Here is a 21,050-nt window from a genome sequence, read left to right as displayed (position 1 = left end):
ACTATAATACTGCTCCTATGTACAAGAATATAACTACTATAATACTGCTCCTATGTACAAGAATATAACTACTATAATACTGCCCCTATGTACAAGAATATAACTACTATAATACTGCTCCTATGTATAAGAATATAACTACTATAATACTGCCCCTATGTACAGAATATAACTACTATAATACTGCTCCTATATACAAGAATATAACTACTATAATACTGCCCCTATGTACAAGAATATAACTACTATAATACTGCCCCTATGAACAAGAATATAACTACTATAATACTGCTCCTATGTACAAGAATATAACTACTATAATACTGCCCCTATGAACAAGAATATAACTACTATAATACTGCCCCTATGTACAAGAATATAACTACTATAATACTGCCCCTATGTACAAGAATATAACTACTATAATACTGCTCCTATGCACAAGAATATAACTACTATAATACTGCTCCTATGTACAAGAATGTAACTACTAGAATATTGCTCTCTATGTACAAGAATATAACTACTATAATACTGCCCCTATGAACAAGAATATAACTACTATAATACTGCTCCTATGTACAAGAATATAACTGATATAATACTGCCCCTATGTACAAGAATATAACTACTAGAATACTGCTCCTATGTACAAGAATATAACTACTATAATACTGCCCCCTATATACAAGAATATAACTACTATAATACTGCCCCTATGTACAAGAATATAACTACTATAATATAATACTGCTCCTATGTACAAGAATATAACTACTATAATACTGCTCCTATGTACAAGAATATAACTACTATAATACTGCCCCTATGTACAAGAATATAACTACTATAATACTGCTCCTATGTACAAGAATATAACTACTATAATACTGCCCCTATGTACAGGAATATAACTACTATAATACTGCCCCTATGTACAAGAATATAACTACTATAATACTGCCCTCTATGTACAAGAATATAACTACTATAATACTGCCTCCTAGCTGTGAGGTTGTGTGTTGGTAGCTCTCCTGATGTCTGGAGCAAGCCCAGGGAGGGGCCACCCTGGGCGGGGAAGCTCCCCAGGCAAGGCCCAGGCTTCTCGGCCTACACTAGGACAAGGCTCCCAGACTTCTCTGAATGGGAATGTTAATCCCAAAGCCACTGTGAGACCAGTGAATGCAGCGAGCCAAAGCTGCAGCAGTTCTGTGAAAGAGGAAAAAGTTGCAAGTAAAGTTTTGGGAGGAAAATCTCCTCCAAGTCCAGCAAAGAAGCCAGAAGGTAAAGTGTTGGTGAGTGATGTTACACAGCACAGTATGAAGTCCTGTAACTCCCCGGTCAGTAAGCAGCCCCTGCCTGGAGCACAGGTGAGATCGGCCTCAGCTGTACAGATCACCTCTGCTGCTTCCAGGCAGAGATGGACGTCTTTGGAAAGACAGACTATCCAGGAGAACTTGCAGCAACATGGCAGTGTGGTGCTGTCAGGACGCACCCTGTCACAATCAGGTGGCAGCGATAAACCTGCTGCGGAGCCTGCACCCAGCCGAGGAGCCACAAAGCCATCTGTGGTGGAACCGCACAAGTCTGTGTTCAAAACCCCTGCACCCGTGGTGAAGAGTAAACCTGTGCAGCCGGCACGTGCACCCGAGCTGCAGCTAGCGGACGAGATACCGGGACTGGTCAGAAAACTGGGTGAGTTACAGCAGCAAAAAAAAGCGCTGCAAATGGAAGTAGACTTCATCTATAGCCTAAAGACCACTAATCCTGCCGGTAATGATGCCTATGACCTGAGACTGAACACACTGGGGGTGCAGCTGGCAAGTGTTGGGCAGGACATTGAGTCTGTGCTGGAGGGCATGGGGCCCCTGGCGGAGACCTACAGGAACCGCGAGCGGTTCGCCTCCTATAAGCAGGACTGTGCTGTAGAGACCGGGACCCCCGAGCAGCGGACACGGCCAGTGTTACAGGCTGCCCGCTTCTGCTTCCAGGAGGGAAAAAACTGCCGCAGCAAGCAGCTGAGTGTGAACAGGAGCATACACTTCAGACTCCAGCAGAGGCACCACAGGTCCCAGAATGCCCCATGCAGGAGCAGGACTGTATATATGAGACTGTGCTGCTGAGGCAGCTGAGTGTGAACAGGAGCATGCACTGCAGACTCCAGCAGAGGCACCACAGGTCCCAGAATGCCCCATGCAGGAGCAAGACTGTATATGTGAGACTGTGCTGCTGAGGCAGCTGAGTGTGAACAGGAGCATGCACTGCAGACTCCAGCAGAGGCACCACAGGTCCCAGAATGCCCCACGCAGGAGCAGGACATTATATGTGAGACTGTTTGTGCTGCTGAGGCAGCTGAGTGCGAACAGGAGCATGCACTTCAGACTCCAGCAGAGGCACCACAGGTCCCAGAATACCCCATGCAGGAGCAAGACTGTATATATGAGACTGTTTGTGCTGATGATGCAGCTGAGTGCGAACAGGAGCATGCACTTCAGACTCCAGCAGAGGCACCACAGGTCCCAGAATGCCCCACGCAGGAGCAAGACTGTATATATGAGACTGTTTGTGCTGCTGAGGCAGCTGAGTGTGAACAGGAGCATGCACTTCAGACTCCAGCAGAGGCACCACAGGTCCCAGAATGCCCCACGCAGGAGCAAGACTGTATATATGAGACTGTTTGTGCTGCTGAGGCAGCTGAGTGTGAACAGGAGCATGCACTTCAGACTCCAGCAGAGGCACCACAGGTCCCAGAATGCCCCACGCAGGAGCAGGACATTATATGTGAGACTGTTTGTGCTGATGAGGCTGAGGCACAGACTGGGGCTGGTGATGTTGTGCCCAGGGGGTTGGAGGGGTTTCACTCATGGACGTGGCACTGTCTGATGATAATGATGCTGCTGATGATAATGTGCATGATATGTGTGACTATCCCCCTTTACCATCTAGTCCACAAGGTGTGGCAGCCCCCCCTGCTGCAGACCCTCTCCCTGTCAGTGGCCCAGTGTGACCCGGCAGGTGCCCCCCAGGAATGCCTGGAGCCGCGGCGCCCCATCCTTCACCTCCAGCGCCAGGTACACCGGCCAGACATTTAAGCGCATTAATGTGGTGCGGTTTAAATACATAGGTGCCAAGGAGGATCTGCCACAGCGCAGGTATGTGGTGAGAGAGCTGCTATGCGGCCAGATGGGGTTTGTGGCAAACGAGATACTGGCGGTGTCTAACCTTCAGGACAGGCAGGGCTACGAGGTCAGTTTCAAGCTGCAGTGTGACCTGGACAGGTTCTGGGCCAATTACCCCAGATTCAGAGATGCTGAAGGCTGGAATAAATTTATATTGGTTCCTATCTCCAGGCCGGACACTGTCACGGTAAATATCACCTTCTGGAATGAGGCCGTTCCACCACAGGACATCGAGGTGTGGCTCCGGAGACACTGTGACCTCGCCTCTGGACTCTCCAAGGTCAGAGATGAGGATGGTATCTGGACAATTGGGTGGAAAGCTGTGGTGAAACTGCGGCAATTCAATAACATTACTGCCCACTTACCCAACTCCTTCTTCATTGGGAGGGAGAAGGGAAGATGTTATTACCCCGGGCAGCCCAGAAAGTGTTTCAAATGTGGTGGGAAAGGTCATCTGGCTAACGCCTGTACTGTGGTGAAGTGCAGCCTGTGTGGTGAAATCGGCCACGTCGCTGCGGATTGCCGGGATGTTAGATGTAACCTCTGCGGTAAGATGGGCCACCCTCACAGGGACTGTCCAGACGCCTGGCATAATATCTGCAGAGTCTTCCCTGATGAGGCTGTACTGGCAGGGGCAGAGGCTCAGGAGGATGAGGATGTGGTGGCAGGGGCACATGAGGGGGAGGATTTAATGTCAGAAGAGATGGTGACCAACCCAGATGCCCAACAGGAGTCCACTCATGTAACGCCACAGAAGCAGGGTATAGAGGGTGCAGAGGGGAACATGGAGGTCCAGCAGCCTCAGGTGTCCCCTCCTTCAGCATCACTGTCTGTATCTGATGACTGGAGCATCAATCTTAATAAAAGGAAGAAAAAGAGCACATCCTCCCGTAAACCTGAGGCAGAATATGACACCAGTCAGAGAGCTACTAGGAAACTTCAGAATTCTGCAGGAGTGATGGTTGTGTCCAACAAGTATGGAGTTTTATCGGAGTCTAATGATGATGATTATGAGACAGAGTTGAGGAAAGTTGATGCAGAGTGTGACAGGGACATAGAGGACCACCCTCCGTCAAAGCGGAAGCCTTTATCTGTGGACCCTCAGGTAGAGTCTGTCATGGACACCAGTGGTGGACAGAACATCCCTGACTCATGATGATGGCAGTTACTGTGCTCCTTCTCTATTGTGTAGTGATGGCGGGGTTCTCATTAACACTAACTTCAAGTAATGTCAATAGTATTAAGGCAAGGAGGACGAGACATGTGGTGTATGAACATCTCACGCATCTGGACACCGATGTCATATTCCTGCAGGAGACACGACTAACATCTGTGGGGCTTATGAGAGAGGCTGAGAGGGAATGGCCGTCTGGTCCTTCTTTCTGGTCACTGGCTGTGGAGCCTTACGCCGGAGTCGCTGTCCTGTTTAACACCAATGATGTGACTGTGCATAGGATGACGGAGGTGGTCATGGGAAGATGTTTGGTCCTGGAAGTCACTATTCATGGTAGGCGACTCCGGCTTATTAACATCTATGGGCCACAGACAGTGACTGACAGGATTCAGCTTTTTAATAGCGTTAAGCCTTACCTCTTCACTTCTCTTCCGGTGGTGATGGCAGGGGACTTTAATGCCATACTGACATCAGGTGACAGTTCCTCGGGCAGGACAGTGACCAGAGATGGTAAGGTCCTACATAACATTATAATGCAGGCTGGACTGACTGACATTTTCGCACAGGGAGGTCGACAGCCAAAATTCACGTATTCATGTTCCAACAGGAGCAGTAGGATAGATTTGGCTTTTGTGAGCCCTACTGAGGCTGTCGGCACCCTGAGTGAGAAGGTCGTCCCTTACTCTGATCACCTCGCCTTGTGCTTCTGTCTGGGGACCTCTAACCGTCCGGACATCGGTAGAGGGTTGTGGAGGCTCAATTCCAGTCTCCTGGATGATGCTTATGTACAAGAATATAACTACTATAATACTGCCCCTATGTACAAGAATATAACTACTATAATACTGCTCCTATGTACAAGAATATAACTACTATAATACTGCCCCTATGTACAAGAATATAACTACTATAATACTGCTCCTATGTACAAGAATATAACTACTATAATACTGCTCCTATGTACAAGAATATAACCACTATAATACCGCCCCATGTACAAGAATATAACTACTATAATACCACCCCTATGTACAAGAATATAACTACTATAATACTGCCCCTATGTACAAGAATATAACTACTATAATACTGCTCCTATGTACAAGAATATAACTACTATAATACTGCTCCTATGTACAAGAATATAACTACTATAATACTGCCCCTATGTACAAGAATATAACTACTATAATACTGCTCCTATGTACAAGAATATAACTACTATAATACTGCCCCTATGTACAAGAATATAACTACTATAATGCTGCTCCTATGTACAAGAATATAACTACTATAATACTGCTCCTATGTACAAGAATATAACTACTATAATACTGCTCCTATGTACAAGAATATAACTACTATAATACTGCCCCTATGTACAAGAATATAACTACTATAATACTGCTCCTATGTACAAGAATATAACTACTATAATACTGCCCCTATGTACAAGAATATAACTACTATAATGCTGCTCCTATGTACAAGAATATAACTACTATAATACTGCCCCTATGTACAAGAATATAACTACTATAATACTGCCCCCTATGTACAAGAATATAACTACTATAATGATATTTTTATTTTAAAACTGACAAACATATATTACAAATATATTACATTAAAATCACAAGACAATAAATGACAAAGGAAATAAATAGCGTTGTTACATCACCTTACACGATAGCATTGACAAACCCCGCTACATGTATGTTCCTCCAGGTCACATTACCCGGGTTCCTCTTCATATCCTTCTTATATACAGCCTTGAGACTTTCTAGGATCTTTTACATGACAGTATCACAGGACAGGACTTCCTTATTGATGAGCAGGCAGCACCGCGCACACCACAGGTGGTAGATGGTCACCACATTTATTATATACAGGGAGCTCCTGTTATACGCCCTGAGCTCAGGCTGGAAGTCTCCGTACAGCAGCTGACCATATGACTGTCTCACCAGGTGCGGTAACTTTAGGGACAAGGACACAGACTCCCATACCTGCATACTAAAGGGACACTCTAACAGCAGATGCTCCATCCTCTCCAGTATATGGGGGCACTCTTCTCTGGGACAAGATCTATCTGGTACATTCCTGCACTTTAGATTATCCCTAACGTACATTTTACCATGGAGCGCCAGCCACGCTACATCTCTCATATGAGGAGGAACTCTGGGATCTAGCACATTTCTAGCAGCCTGTTTTACATCTACACTTGGGGCGCCCCTCAGTTGTACCTGGACACTGAAGTGAGAAGACAGGACATTCTTATACAACTCCTTTCTACTGAGCTGCTTGACGTCATCATACAGGATCCTCCATCTGATGACCTTACTTATTATGTGGACACCATACCAAGAAACATTATTCTTTATTCTTCCTGAGATTCTCTTGATGAGGTCCCCTACTGACCACACAGACACAAACTGCTGGATCTGGGTCTTAAACAAACAAGACCATGGCACCTTCTCCGAATTCTTACAAAACGAAAAATTCTTCATAAGAAACAAAAGATTGAAGAAGAGCTCTGGACAAGGCATGGAGAGACCACCATCCTTATGAGGGAGATAGACAATGTTTCTTCTGACCACATTCACTCTGTTACCCCACAAAAAGTGAAAGAAGACATTGGTAAGTCTGGGGAGCAACGTATCTGGCACCGGGAACACCACACTGATATAGAGGAAGAGCGGAAGCAGGAAGGTCTTCAGCAGGCGGATCTTCTCCAGATATGTCAGCTTCCAGTGTTTCCAGCTCTGCACCTTCCGCTCACACACCACCAGCTTCTCCTCCCAATTCACCTTCCCATCATCTACAGCACCAAACACAACTCCCAGAATCTTTATCTGACCCTGAACGGTTCTGAAGGGCACAGAGAAGACATCATGGTCACCTCCCAACCACAGCGCCTCGCTCTTCTCCATGTTCACAGCGGAGTTAGATACATTGGAGAAGGCTGTGATCTCCAGCTGTAGAGCCACACAGTCATCTTTAGAAGATACCACAACTGACACATCATCCGCATAGGCACAGAACTTTACATCCACCACCATAATCTGTAGGTGGCATCTCAGCCCTGTGAAATCCCTGTGATCCTGGACCCTTCTGAGAAAAGGATCCAGACTGAAGACATACAACAATGGGCTAAGAGGACATCCCTGCCTCACCCCTGACATGATCGCGAAGGGCTCGGCCAAGTGACCATTAATCAGCGGCAGGCTTATAGCTCCTTTATACAGAAACCGCAGCCATTGCACAAACCGCACTGGGAGGCCATACTGCAACAACACTTGATACAGGTAGTCATGGTGGACTCTATCAAAGGCTTTACTCTGGTCTAAGCCCACAATATAAGCCCCCACATGGTGCTGCTTAATATACGTCACAGCTTCTCTCACCAACAGCAACGAGTCCTCTATCGTCCGACCCTTCACACCACACGTCTGGTTGGCGATAATGAGCCCACCCGCCACCTCACTCAGCCGATAATACAAGATCTTGGCCAGAATTTTATAATCCGTGTTCAGCAAAGACAATGGACGCCAGTTCTTTATATCTTTTAGATTTCCTTTCTTTGCCAGAAGAACCAGAACAGACTTATACTGAGACTGTAAGAGCTTCCCTGCAGAGAGGCAATCATTATAGACCTGCACCAGGTCCGGAGCCAGTAAGTCCCTGAACTCTCTATAAAACTCGCTGGTCAGGCCGTCCAGCCCCGGGCTCTTGTTGGCCTTCAAGGAGTCGATGCTCTTCTTCACCTCTTCCTCAGTTATAGGAGTGGCCATACTAGCTGCCTGCGCTGGATCTAGCGTTGGTAGGGACACCCCCTTCAGATAGGCTTTAATGTCCTCCTTATTGATATGAGACCCTTTATATAGATCTCTATAATAATCACCAATGATCTTGTGGACTTTCTCCTGCTGTGACTGCTCCACCCCATTCTCATCCAACAAGCCAGTGATTAGCTTCTTACTGACCCTGTTTTTACAGGCAATAAAGGGATCTGGGTTATGAACGCCCCAATTATCAAACTGTCCCTCTGCCTTGAGAGACTTGAGACGATCGTACTGCAGCTCCCTCATTCGCTGCTTTATATGGCTGACGCTCCGTCCGTCCACCTCCTCACCGCCATTCATCCTGCTATATAGCCTGCTCAGCTGCAGTCTCAGGGCAGAATATCTCATATACTCTATATTACTATGTTTCCTGGCTGCTTGTATAATAAACTGCTTAATATCACTTTTCATGGTCTCCCACCACTCGGCTATGTCATCACACATACATTGGGTGGTCCTACGATCATTATAGAAGGTGGTGAAGGCCTCTCTGAACCCTGGACCTTGGATCCCAGAGCTATTCACCTTCCAGTACCCCTTTCCACAGACCATAGCTTGGGCCAGATCAAGCGTCACACTCACCATACAATGGTCAGAGAACTCCAGAGGGCTGATCCTGTACTGAGAACATCTCGCCTCCCTCTTTATATACACCCGGTCTATTCTGCTGGCATTACCCCCCTTATGATATGTGTAGGTCTTCCTGGTATAATAGGAACCATAAGGGTCTACTAAATGGGCCTGCTGGATTAGATTATTAAGAAACGTCTCATCATATCGCAGCTTCTTGTGACTGCTGGATCTGTCCACATTACAAGAGACATTATTAAAATCCCCACACAATATAAACACTTTAGAGGTAAAGCAATGTGGCTTCATGTGATCAAACAATTCCCTCCGCTCTTTCCTAGTCTGCGGAGCATAAATGTTTATTGCTCTATAATGCATAGAATCCAATGTAAAGTCCAGCAACAGACAGCGGCCCGGACAAATCTCCAGGACTCTGTCCACCTGGACATCCATGGTATTTAAGAGGATCCCCACACCGTCATTTCTCTCTAGCCTGAAGGACCAGAATGACGGACCCAGCCTCCAGTCTCTCTTGGCTGCATACACCTGGGCATTACACTTCAGATACATCTCCTGCAAGAAGAAGACGTCTGATCTCTCATCAGACAAACGCTGGTAAATCGCCTGCCACCGGCTACCAGTCCTCACACTGTTCACATTAATGGAGCTTATTCTCAGCCGCATCCTGATTACTTAGACTTTGAGGTCTTCTTCCTCCTTCCACTGCCGTCACCTGCAGTGCCCCATCTCTTAGTGGACACGGGAGGATCAGGATCCATCTCATCAGAGGCATTTTCTATGATGTATGAAGAACCTTGCTCCATTTGTGCCTCTTCTTCTTTGTCTTCTCCCAGTACATTGTAACGTCCAGGACTTATCGCCAACAATGGAGGCTCAGAGGTTTTCTGGACTGTTGTGAATTTTCGGGAAGAATCCACAATGGCATTTTTTCTTTTTATAGTCACAAAACCGTCCTCATCCACAGTGGACACTGCAGACAGTTTATCTGCTTCTACAGATGTGCTGGGCTGAAGCTTGGACAGTTTGGCAACAGGTTTCCTGGACGCCTTAAGTCTCTCTTTAATAACTGGCATTTTATGCCTTACTTTAGTGGCTGACCAGTGCTTAGATCTTACTTTAATGGCTGATGGTGGTTTCGCTCTGGCTGGCGGTACTTTAGGTATTTCTTCAGTGGCTGGTGGTGTCGGGGTCGTAATACGACAATTACCCTTCCTTCACCAGTCATTCCAAATTAATATGTGTGCAGGGCATCTGGTACCGGATAAGAATAAATCAGACAGGTAGCTGGTTCAAACTTAGTTAATGCCCCGTGCATCCACACATGTCTGCAGCGATGGCACCAACTGGCTTTATTCTAAAATACACAATACTATATTGAGTGTTAGGGGAAGGCGTGCATTAGGCGGGGTTTAAGCTAGCATCCAGTCTTTCTGATTTGTTCTGACGTCTTCTGGTGAATCCTCCCTTTCTTCACATTCCTGAGTTTCGATTCTGAGGAAATGGCTTAACCCTTCGGTCACTAACCTGAAACGAAACTGAACTCTGGCGACCATCTTTAAATACAATTACATATGCATTAGCTAGCAGATAGGAAAAACTTATTGTTTTACAGTGTAAAAGTATAAAAGTACAAAAAAAGTATAAAGATATATATTTTCACCTTGACAATCCCCCCTAAACACTAAGTTTTTCCCTTAAAGAAAGATCCTTCGAGACTGTCCATGTGATGGGAAAAGGGGAGGTGGATTTCTTCATCCAGACACCTCAGAAACTCTCCCCTAGCGAGAGGCCTCCAGGCAGCTGAACCCTTCACTAACCTCACATGGAGTTCTCCCACTGTCCCTAAACTAAATCTCTTGGCATCATCTGAGAATGGGGGGTTCTGTCTACTCTCTTGAGAGGAATATACTTCGGGATCTCCCCTGGATCAGTACCATTGTACTCTGATGGATCTACTTCTTGATTGCGGAAGGTGCCAGTCGGAGTTGCTTTGGCAATAACCTTTTTATACAAGGGAATAACACAACAAAGAATTATCGATTCAACTATAAGGAGGGCAATTAGTATCAAACTTATTGAAGGAATCCCTAGATCCCACCTAACCAACTGGAGAAGAAAGATGTGTCTGCTCCAGCATACATGACACGTCGTCTTATTGTCCTAATTTGTTCAACTTCTTTAGAAACCTTCAGGTCTTTTGGATCTACATTTCGCCATTCAGGTCTGGCTGTCTATATTTCGTCTCGTAAGTCTTTGGTCATACCGTCAATGAATGTATTTACCAATACTCTAACATCAAGTGGGTTTATGGGACTGTACTCCATGTCTTCCTATTTCAGCTGTAACCGTCCAAAGTATAGCTCTACACTCTCTCCTTTGTCACATTTGTAAAAAGTCTTAATTTGCGTCTTAGCACGTCACCTGTTTTTGTGCTCACTAACTACCTAGGCCTGCCTAGGTGGATTTATACATCTATCATATGGTCATTATTTGTCTGTAGAATGAGAAAGGTTGGTTCTCAGGGTCAGCCAATTGTTCCAGCATAGCTAGTCAGTGGGCCTCCAGGGATAATACTCCTGTATCTGTCTTACCCTACCTGATGTGGTTGGTTCTCTGGTGGTGGGGGCGACATGACATGCTGGTCTACAGCTCCTTCCCAAAAGGATTACTGTCAGCCTACTCCCAAAAGTTAATGTCCCCACTATCCGCCAACCACAATCCTGTGTCAGCTTCTTATATCACTGCATGTGATCTTGTCTAGACAGGATTCAGTGTAATTCTCTTAGGTCGGGTTGCAGCATGGGTCATACAAGTGTTAGGGCCCAAATCCTCAACTATACCCTGGAAGGCATCTTGGCTAAACTTGACAAATCTTTGTTCACTGTAATATATATATTTGATCCATTCAACATTTTTATTAATCTGCACCTGTGGGATTATAGAAGCAATGCCGGCATAAATCTGGTTCTGGGCTTCAAAACTGGTCAGGCACCCCCCTTGGCACTCCAATGGCATCAATATATACTAGTGGATCTTCTTCATAACTCATGTGGCGCTGATCAAGGCTTCTCCTCTTTCTGGTAGGTTCATCAGGTATCTTTGGTGTACATATATTGTGTATGTTTAATTAGCAAATCAGTCTCTAGAGAACTGTTCTCTTTGCAGAAACTTGTCTCGAAGATCCCTACTGGTGTACCTGTTTTGTCGTGGGAATTATAGCAGGTGTAATTGTCAGCTAATACGGTTACTTCTCCTGGGACCTTTAGTTTAGGTTCCTTATGAATTAGTGGGACGTAATCTGGGCAATCAGTGGACTTCAAACCTTTCAACAGATTCATGACACAGGCAGTGGTGTCATCAGGAAAAAGCAATGCATATGTGTATAGGTGTGTATTCGCAGCAGCACAAGCAATACATCCTACAGAGATATTCTGGACTCTTACATTGTATCTCACCCATTCTAACCGTAGATTTTTCCTTGGGGCTGTTTGTGTTTCTATGGAGAAAACCTCTTGCCAACTGAGACCTGGAATGGGGATTACTTCATTAACTACATTTTGCAAACGCTCACCTGGGCCTGTTTTAGGTGTACTGGTAACAGGGGTCATGGTTGGTCTGAAGCTAATATCCCGGAGCTGTATATGGCCTAAATTCCCATGGTATCCACTACTAAATACATAATTATAATTCCTTCCCAATACGAATGTCTGCAGATCAGCAGATTGGGCGTTTTCAAGATTCAGGAGAAGGGGGTAACAACTTTTACCCCATTTACAGCCCCTAAGTGGTTGCAGAAGGGCTGTTAGATGCATTCTCTCACGAAGACTCCTACCCGTCCCATCCTTGGGAACATGGCTTCACTAGGTTTATATCCCCAATGATCTCCCGTATTCCAAGCAGCATCTGTCTAATAATAACAGTTATTGTTGTCATTTCTGGTAACACACATATAAAACTGGATGATCTCCTCTACCACCCGTTCAGTCTCGGGGCACTTGACTACATCACAGAAATCAAATCGCCAGATATTCACCGGGGCTGTCAGATTTACCCAGAGAATAGTGGCACCAGAATTCTTATCTACAATAGGGGCCGAAGAGGTAGGGGCGAGGATGGCCCCCATTTCCAGGATCAAAAACAACAGCAACATTTCCCTTCAGTCACTACTGTGACTAAACACTGGTTCGGTCTCTTTTACAGTGTGAAGCGTGAATCCAGGTGCTCTTTCCTTCAAGTTTTACTGCAGTGGGGGTGACCAGGATCACCGTGTGAAGTCCTTCAAATCTCGGCTGGAGACAATCTCTACGCACAAACTTTTTCACATACACCAGGTCTCCTGGCACAAAGGGATGGTGTCCAGGAACCTTGTCTGGGTCTGGAAGAGAACTGAAGACAGTTAAATGCACTTTGGCAAGGTGTCCATGTAAGGCCTGCACATAGCTAGTCAAGTCCTGGTACTTGGGCTACAACTGTTGTGGAAAGAAACATTCAAGATTGGGGCTCCTGCCAAACAGAATCTCATACGGTGACAGTCCTATCTTCCTGTTTGGGGTATATCTTACTGAAAACAAAGCTAGAGGAAGGCATTCTGTCCATGGTTTACCAGTCTCTGCCATTGCCTTCTGGATTTTAAGCTTAAGAGTTCCATTTAGTCTCTCCACTTTTCCACTACTCTGCGAATGGAGTATGCAATGCTTGACTTACCCCCAGTGCTGCCATTACCTCTGACATGATCTCTCCAGTAAAATGGGAACTCCGATCGCTTTCAATGACTTCAGGAACTCCATACCTGCATATGATCTCAGCCATCAGTGTCTTCACCGTGGTCTTAGCCGTAGCTTTGGCAACTGGGTAGGCTTCTGGCCAACCTGAAAATAAATCAATGCAGACCAACACATACTCATACATCCCTACCCTAGACAACTGAATATAATCAATCTGCAGTCTCTGGAATGGGTAAAGGGCCGGGGAGTGTGTTTGGATGGGGTTTTCACTGTCCTACTCTGATTATGTGTGGCACATATCATGCAGCTCTGTACCTGCCTTTCTGCGCAGGTGGAAAACCCGGGGGGGCAATCCATTGTTTCTGTAGGGTGTCACACATGGCCGTCTTCGAGTGGTGCACATTCCCGTGCAGAACCTGTGCCATCATTGGGTACAGTACCTGTGGTAGGCAGACCTTTTCACCCCTCCCCCATAGTCCAGTGACGGTATCAGAGCAAGCCCCTATCTTTTGCCACCTATTTTTCTCCTCCTTACTTGCCTGTTCTTGTAACCGGGCTAAGATGTCTTTCAACACAAGTGGAGATGGTGGGGTGTCTAGGTGATGTACTTTAGAGGCTACAGGAGTGCTTGCTGCTTTCTTGGCAGCCTGGTCTGCCAGTGCGTTACCCTTTGTCCGTCCATCAGTGCCTTTAGTATGTGCCTTTACCTTTTATGATGCCTGCTTGGGTGGGAAGCTGTAGTGCATTCATAAGTTGCTGGACTGCCTCAGCATGTTTAAAGGGGTGGCCATTTGCTGTCAGGAAAGCCCTGGCTCTCCAGATAGGCCCATAATCGTGTGCAATGCCAAAGGCATACCTGGAATCAGTGTAGATATTTACAGTCTTACCTTCTGCTAGTTTGCATGCTTCTTGTGCAGACATATGAGCTGGCATTAACTCTGCCTTGATTACCTCATGTTCTGAGACCACAGCATATCTGGTACAGTAGCATCCTCGGTCATCTTGGTGACGGGATCCATCTACAAAAAGCTCAAAATCAGCATTAGAATAGGCACACTAGAGACCAGCCGTTTCCTAAGACATCAATTCTAGACAATCATGTGGTTTGGAAACCTAATCTTGTTCCTCTGGATCCATTCTAGAAAGAAAAAGAGTGTCCTTTTTCATGTCACCTTCATGTCACCTACTCCTCCCCCCTTTGGATCCAGGGGAACTAGGAGAAAAGTAGCGGGGTTCAGGACAGCGCACCTTTTCGAAGTCACATTAGTAGGCATGAGAATAGCACACCGAAGTCGCAGCTGTCTGGTCATGGACATGTGGCTAGATTATACTTGGTTAAGGATACTATATACATCGTGTGGGGTGTGGACCATCAGTGGGTGATCCAAAACAATCTCTGAAGACTTGTGTAGCAACAGCTGGACAGACAACACGGGCCGAACACAGAAGGGGCTTCCTCTTGCCACCGTATCCAGGCGGCCGCTGTAATAAGCAACAGGTCTCTGTTTGTCTCCATGAAGCTGAATCAGCACACCTGTAGCATGTCCTGCATAGGTGAGCTCTGTCTGCAAGGCAGTCTGCAATACTGTACGGCAATGCTCGGGTGTCTTGTAATCAGTATCTAGGGCCTGCAGTGTGTAACACTATATCACAGGGCAAATTCCCTCCCTGGGTAGTCATAGCATCTCCTGGATGCAAGGGGCCATGAGCGGCAAGGTAGGCCTGACACTCTTGGGCTATAACTGGCCCCCTTTTTTTTTTTTTTTTTCTTAACGGGAAACACGGGTGTGTTACATGGAGAAACACAGGGTATCAGGGCACCATTATCGAATAACATCTGTATTTGCCCCTTGAGACACTGCTCCTGATCATATCTCAAAGAGTATTGATGGACTTTAGAAAAAGGGGCACCAGGTTTGAGAAACACTTTTACTGGTTCTACAGGCATTATTGGGGGAGAATCTGGGTCTATCAGGACCATCATAACTGTGGGAAGGGCAAGTAGGATACACATCTCTTTATATTCGTCTGCATAGGAGTTATATAACGCAAGGACCATCTGACCATCATCTTGGAATTATATCCTGGAGCAGAACTGTAATAATAAATCTGCCCCCAGTAAATTTACCGAACATATAGAAAAGATTACGAACTGAGCAGTAACTTCAGGGAAAGGTCCCACAGGGATAGGTTTTATAAGAGTATATTTATTGGGTCTGTCATCTACTCTAATTAAAACAAGCTCTTGATCTGAGAATTTGCATGGCGGGGCTGGGGAGATAATGAAATTCCCATACGGGGTTAAAGGCGTATTGGAATGTGAAGCTGGACTCACGTGTACGAAGGGAGGAGGCAGAAACTAGAGTCTGTTACATAGACAGTAAGAAGCGCTGCTGATTTAACCCCTTTTTTTTTCCTGCTGGACTAAATTCTTTTGAAAACCTTTTACTATTTGCAATGCATCATCCGGAGTGGAAATCTTAATATCGGGTCTACTACAAAAAGGTATGAATGGGCTTTTTATTACAATGGGAATCCCAGATCTTCAAACACTACCATAAGACGCCCATAGAACTTCTCAGCAATCCAGGATATATTGGTGCCTTTTACCAATCTTTCAATTACTTACAAGTTTTCATCTAAGACTAGGCAGGTCTATCTCACTTTCAATTTCATACAGTACTTATTGCTGTAAACATAAATCTCTCAGTGTGTATTGTACCAAGGACAGAGAAAACTTAGAATGCAATACATGGCCCCCCCCCTCCCCCGTAGCCCACAGCGCCGAGGGGAAAAATTGCAGGCAGGTCGCGCAGGGATTCACTCAGCCCCTCCCATCTAGTAACACGGAGATAAGAACTTCCACTGCATTCTTCAGCGCTGAAGGGAGAAGCGAAACCCAGCTCCCTGCCCCCCCCCCTTTCTCCGGCACATAGCGCGGATAAGGAGAAAGAAGAAAAAACTGACAAAGAAATCTTGCAGCGGTCTGCTCAGCCCCTCCCCTACAGTACACAGCACTGATACAAAGCTCCGTATCTTCTACAGTCACAAATTACAGCAGTTTTCAGACCTAATTTCTACAAAACTTTCCTATAATCCTCCGTGGTCTGGGCGGAGCCCCAAAGACGGTCCGTACACACACACAAGGCAGGTCTCCACCCAGATTGGATTCTGCACAACACAAACAGGACACACCTACACTTCTGGAGATCTCTTTCCGCCGCCATTACAGGGCGCTGGCTGAGACTGCATTTTCATCATCAGTGGCACGGCGGCCATTTTACAATCTGTAAGATCACAGTTCACAGGCATTTTATAACCAAATACGGGTTCTGTATTCTCTGATCCTTCCTTTCCATCAACCTATTCTCATCCTTTGTTCTTTAAGCCTCGCGCAACTCGCAGATAAACTTCTTGACTGTCTCTTGCCCTCCCGTGACCATTGTCTTGACTTCCACGGCATCCTCATCTAACTTGTGGGGCACTGACTTCTTTTGCTTTAAGATACGCAGCTTGGCTCACAGAATACTACGCCCTGCTATAGCTCAGGATCGCTGGCAGCGATTTCAACACTGAGTTCCACAATACGGAATCTCGCTCAACGTATTAGAAAAAGATTTTCTGTCCCTAACCTGAACACCAGTGATTAACAGACTATCCTGCCACGATATTCTAAACAGTCGGGAGGCGGTCTCCTAGTGAGAGCCCTCCACAGAAATACAGGTGGTCCCTGCTCGGGACGTCTTAATTACCTAGCTGGTACAATATCACAGAGGCTGCGTCTCCTATCCCTTCTCTAAGCTGCCCCACAATCTACAACTAGCTCAATCTTTCACTCCACTTCACTACTAGACAATAGTCACGGGTAAGATGGTTGAATGGAGTACAATGACCGGTGAGGGAGGTGTGGTGTACAGAGGTCGCACAGGATGCGACGTCTCTCAGTTGCTGGTTCAGAGCGTGGCACAGGATCACGTTTGATCTCACCACTCGATCATTCACCTCCCGGACCCAAGGAGACTACAGACAAACCAATAACGGCTGAGACACTAGCAAGTGTGACATATACAGTGTACATGATCGCCACTTACCGCGTGCAGAGGGTGATCAGTCCTCGAGGTCAGCCACTACGGGTATCATCCACAGACATCCAGGCATGGGTCCAGAGGGTCTCGGATCGCTGGCCACGCCCCACGTTGGTCGCGCCAAATTGTCGGGGTCGTAATACGACAATTACCCTTCCTTCACCAGTCATTCCAAATTAATATGTGTGCAGGGCATCTGGTACCGGATAAGAATAAATCAGACAGGTAGCTGGTTCAAACTTAGTTAATGCCCCGTGCATCCACACATGTCTGCAGCGGTCACACCAACTGGCTTTATTCTAAAATACACAATACTATATTGAGTGTTAGGGGAAGGCGTGCATTAGGCGGGGTTTAAGCTAGCATCCAGTCTTTCTGATTTGTTCTGACGTCTTCTGGTGAATCCTCCCTTTCTTCACATTCCTGAGTTTCGATTCTGAGGAAATGGCTTAACCCTTCGGTCACTAACCTGAAACGAAACTGAACTCTGGCGACCATCTTTAAATACAATTACATATGCATTAGCTAGCAGATAGGAAAAACTTATTGTTTTACAGTGTAAAAGTATAAAAGTACAAAAAAAGTATAAAGATATATATTTTCACCTTGACAGTGGTACTTTAGGTATTTCTTCAGTGGCTGGTGGTACTTTAGGTATTTCTTCAGTGGCTGGTGGTACTTTAGGTATTTCTTCAGTGGCTGGTGGTACTTTAGGTATTTCTTCAGTGGCTGGTGGTCTTAGTAGTGCAGCATCCGTTAGTAATATCTCAGTCTTTGGAGCATGTTGGCTGCTACTATGGCTTGTCACCTCATCAGTGCCAACTTCTTTGACAACATCTGCACCTCTGGTGACATCTTTTTCTGTCATTTCCAAGGAGGTCTGGCCATAATATTTGTTATGTTCTGCATATGGGCAATCACGGAACGTATGTCCGGGTCCTGAGCACAAGTTACAGATAACGGGTCCTGTGCATGTGTCCCTTGTATGCCCGGACTGTCCACACAATGAGCACGTGATACGAGAACAGTTCATGGCGAGGTGCCTGCCCCCACATCTATGGCACAGACGTGGCTGACCGGGGTAGTAGCATATCCCCCGCTCTGAGCCCAGGTAGAAGGAGTGGGGCAGATGTCTGGTTACACCATTCTCTTGTAGAAGCTGGATTTTCACAGAATATCCTCCATTCCATATATGCTCCTCATCATAGATCTTCTCGGGATGACTTCTCACCATGCACTGCCGGCTCAGCCAGTGCTGCAGATCCGCCAGCGCCACGACCTCAGACTGGAACAGAACAGTGGCCGTTATTTCCTGCGGCTTAGACAGCTGGATACACTGAAGATGATCCCAGATCTCATCTCCTCTGGTGTCATTATAGATGTTCCAGAACATATCTAGATCACACTGGAGCTTAAAGCTGATGTCATAGATCCTGCTGGATGGGACATGGATCAGAGCATAGACCTCAGACGCCTTAAACTTCATAAACTCTTTCAGGAGAACTTTTCCAATATAGAGTCTGGATGGGATCTTCTCCTCTGGTCCTGTGTACTTTATCCTGACTGCGTTCCTCCTCTGAGGTGGAGGGTTCACTAGTCTTGTGACATTGGAGAACAGTCTCCTGAACTGATGTTGGTCAGCAGAAGGGTCAGTGCTGGAGCTTTCCCCAGCCGCAGGTGGATCAGTGCTGGAGCCTTCCCCAGCCGCAGGTGGGTCAGTGCTGGAGCCTTCCCCAGCCGCAGGTGGGTCAGTGCTGGAGCTTTCCCCACCAACAGGTGGATCAGTGCTGGAGCCTTCCCCAGCCGCAGGTGGATCAGTGCTGGAGCCTTCCCCAGCCGCAGGTGGATCAGTGCTGGAGCTTTCCCCAGCCCCATGATTACTGACACCTGTCTGTGCTGCTAAAACATCCAGATCCACTACTGATTGTTGTACAATGCAGTCTCCATTCACTGACATGTAGGGTTTAGAGTCCATTACTACTGACGTCTCACAGTCCATTATTACTGCAGTGTGGTCTCCATTCACTGACATGCATGATATAGACTCCATTACCGCTGACTGATCTACAACATTTTCTCCATTCACTGACATGGAGGGTTCAGACTCCATTATAATGTTTGTATCTGTTGCAGGCAGGCAAGCACCAGTGAGCGGGTTCTCACACACAGCACTGAGCGGGGTCTCACACACAGCACTGAGCGGGGTCTCACACACAGCACTGAGCGGGGTCTCACACACAGCACTGAGCGGGGTCTCACACAGCACTGAGCGGGGTCTCACACACAGCACTGAGCGGGGTCTCACACACAGCACTGAGCGGGGTCTCACACACAGCACTGAGCGGGGTCTCACACACAGCACTGAGCGGGGTCTCACACAGCACTGAGCGGGGTCTCACACACAGCACTGAGCGGGGTCTCATACACAGCACTGAGCGGGGTCTCACACACAGCACTGAGCGGGGTCTCACACACAGCACTGAGCGGGGTCTCACACACAGCACTTAGCGGGGTCTCACACACAGCACTGAGCGGGGTCTCACACACAGCACTGAGCGGGGTCTCACACACAGCACTGAGCGGGGTCTCACACACAGCACTGAGCGGGGTCTCACACACAGCACTTAGCGGGGTCTCACACACAGCACTGAGCGGGGTCTCACACACAGCACTGAGCGGGGTCTCACACACAGCACTGAGCGGGGTCTCACACACAGCACTGAGCGGGGTCTCACACACAGCACTGAGCGGGGTCTCACACACAGCACTGAGCGGGGTCTCACACACAGCACTGAGCGGGTTCTCACACACAGCACTGAGCGGGGTCTCACACAGCCAGGGGCTGGCTGGCACTTTTCAGCCTGGGGGGCAATCACAAGGCAGTGGCCCTCGAGTTGCGGTGGCCCTCCTTTTCCCTGCTTACCTCTGACCATTGCATTAAAGCAGCAGACATAACAGGCTTTAAAAACAGGCTGGTACAGAGATATGGGAACAGAACTGAGCTTGCTGCATAGATATGGGAGCAGAACCGAGCTTACTACAGAGATATGGGAGCAGAACCGAGCTTACTACAGAGATATGGGAGCAGAACCGAGCTTACTACAGAGATATTGGAGCAGAACAGAGCTTCCTATAGAGATATGGGAGCAGAACCGAGCTTACTACAGACATATGGGAGCAGAACGGAGCCTACTACAGACATATGGGCGCAGAACGGAGCTTACTACAGACATATGGGAGCAGAACGGAGCTTACTACAGACATATGGGCGCAGAACGGAGCTTACTACAGAGCAGTATAATATAGTAAAATATATAGATGAATTAGAAATGGCGACACACGCAAACGTCATCTGCATTAGTAATACATGCACCATTACATAATTAGTTGTAGGCTGGGTTCACAAGAGTGAAGTTTACATTCTGTATACGCACCACAACCTCCAGCCTCGCGGA

Source organism: Ranitomeya variabilis, chromosome 6 (assembly GCF_051348905.1).
Source record: "Ranitomeya variabilis isolate aRanVar5 chromosome 6, aRanVar5.hap1, whole genome shotgun sequence".
Classification (NCBI taxonomy): domain Eukaryota; kingdom Metazoa; phylum Chordata; class Amphibia; order Anura; family Dendrobatidae; genus Ranitomeya; species Ranitomeya variabilis.
This window is presented reverse-complemented; position numbering follows the sequence as displayed.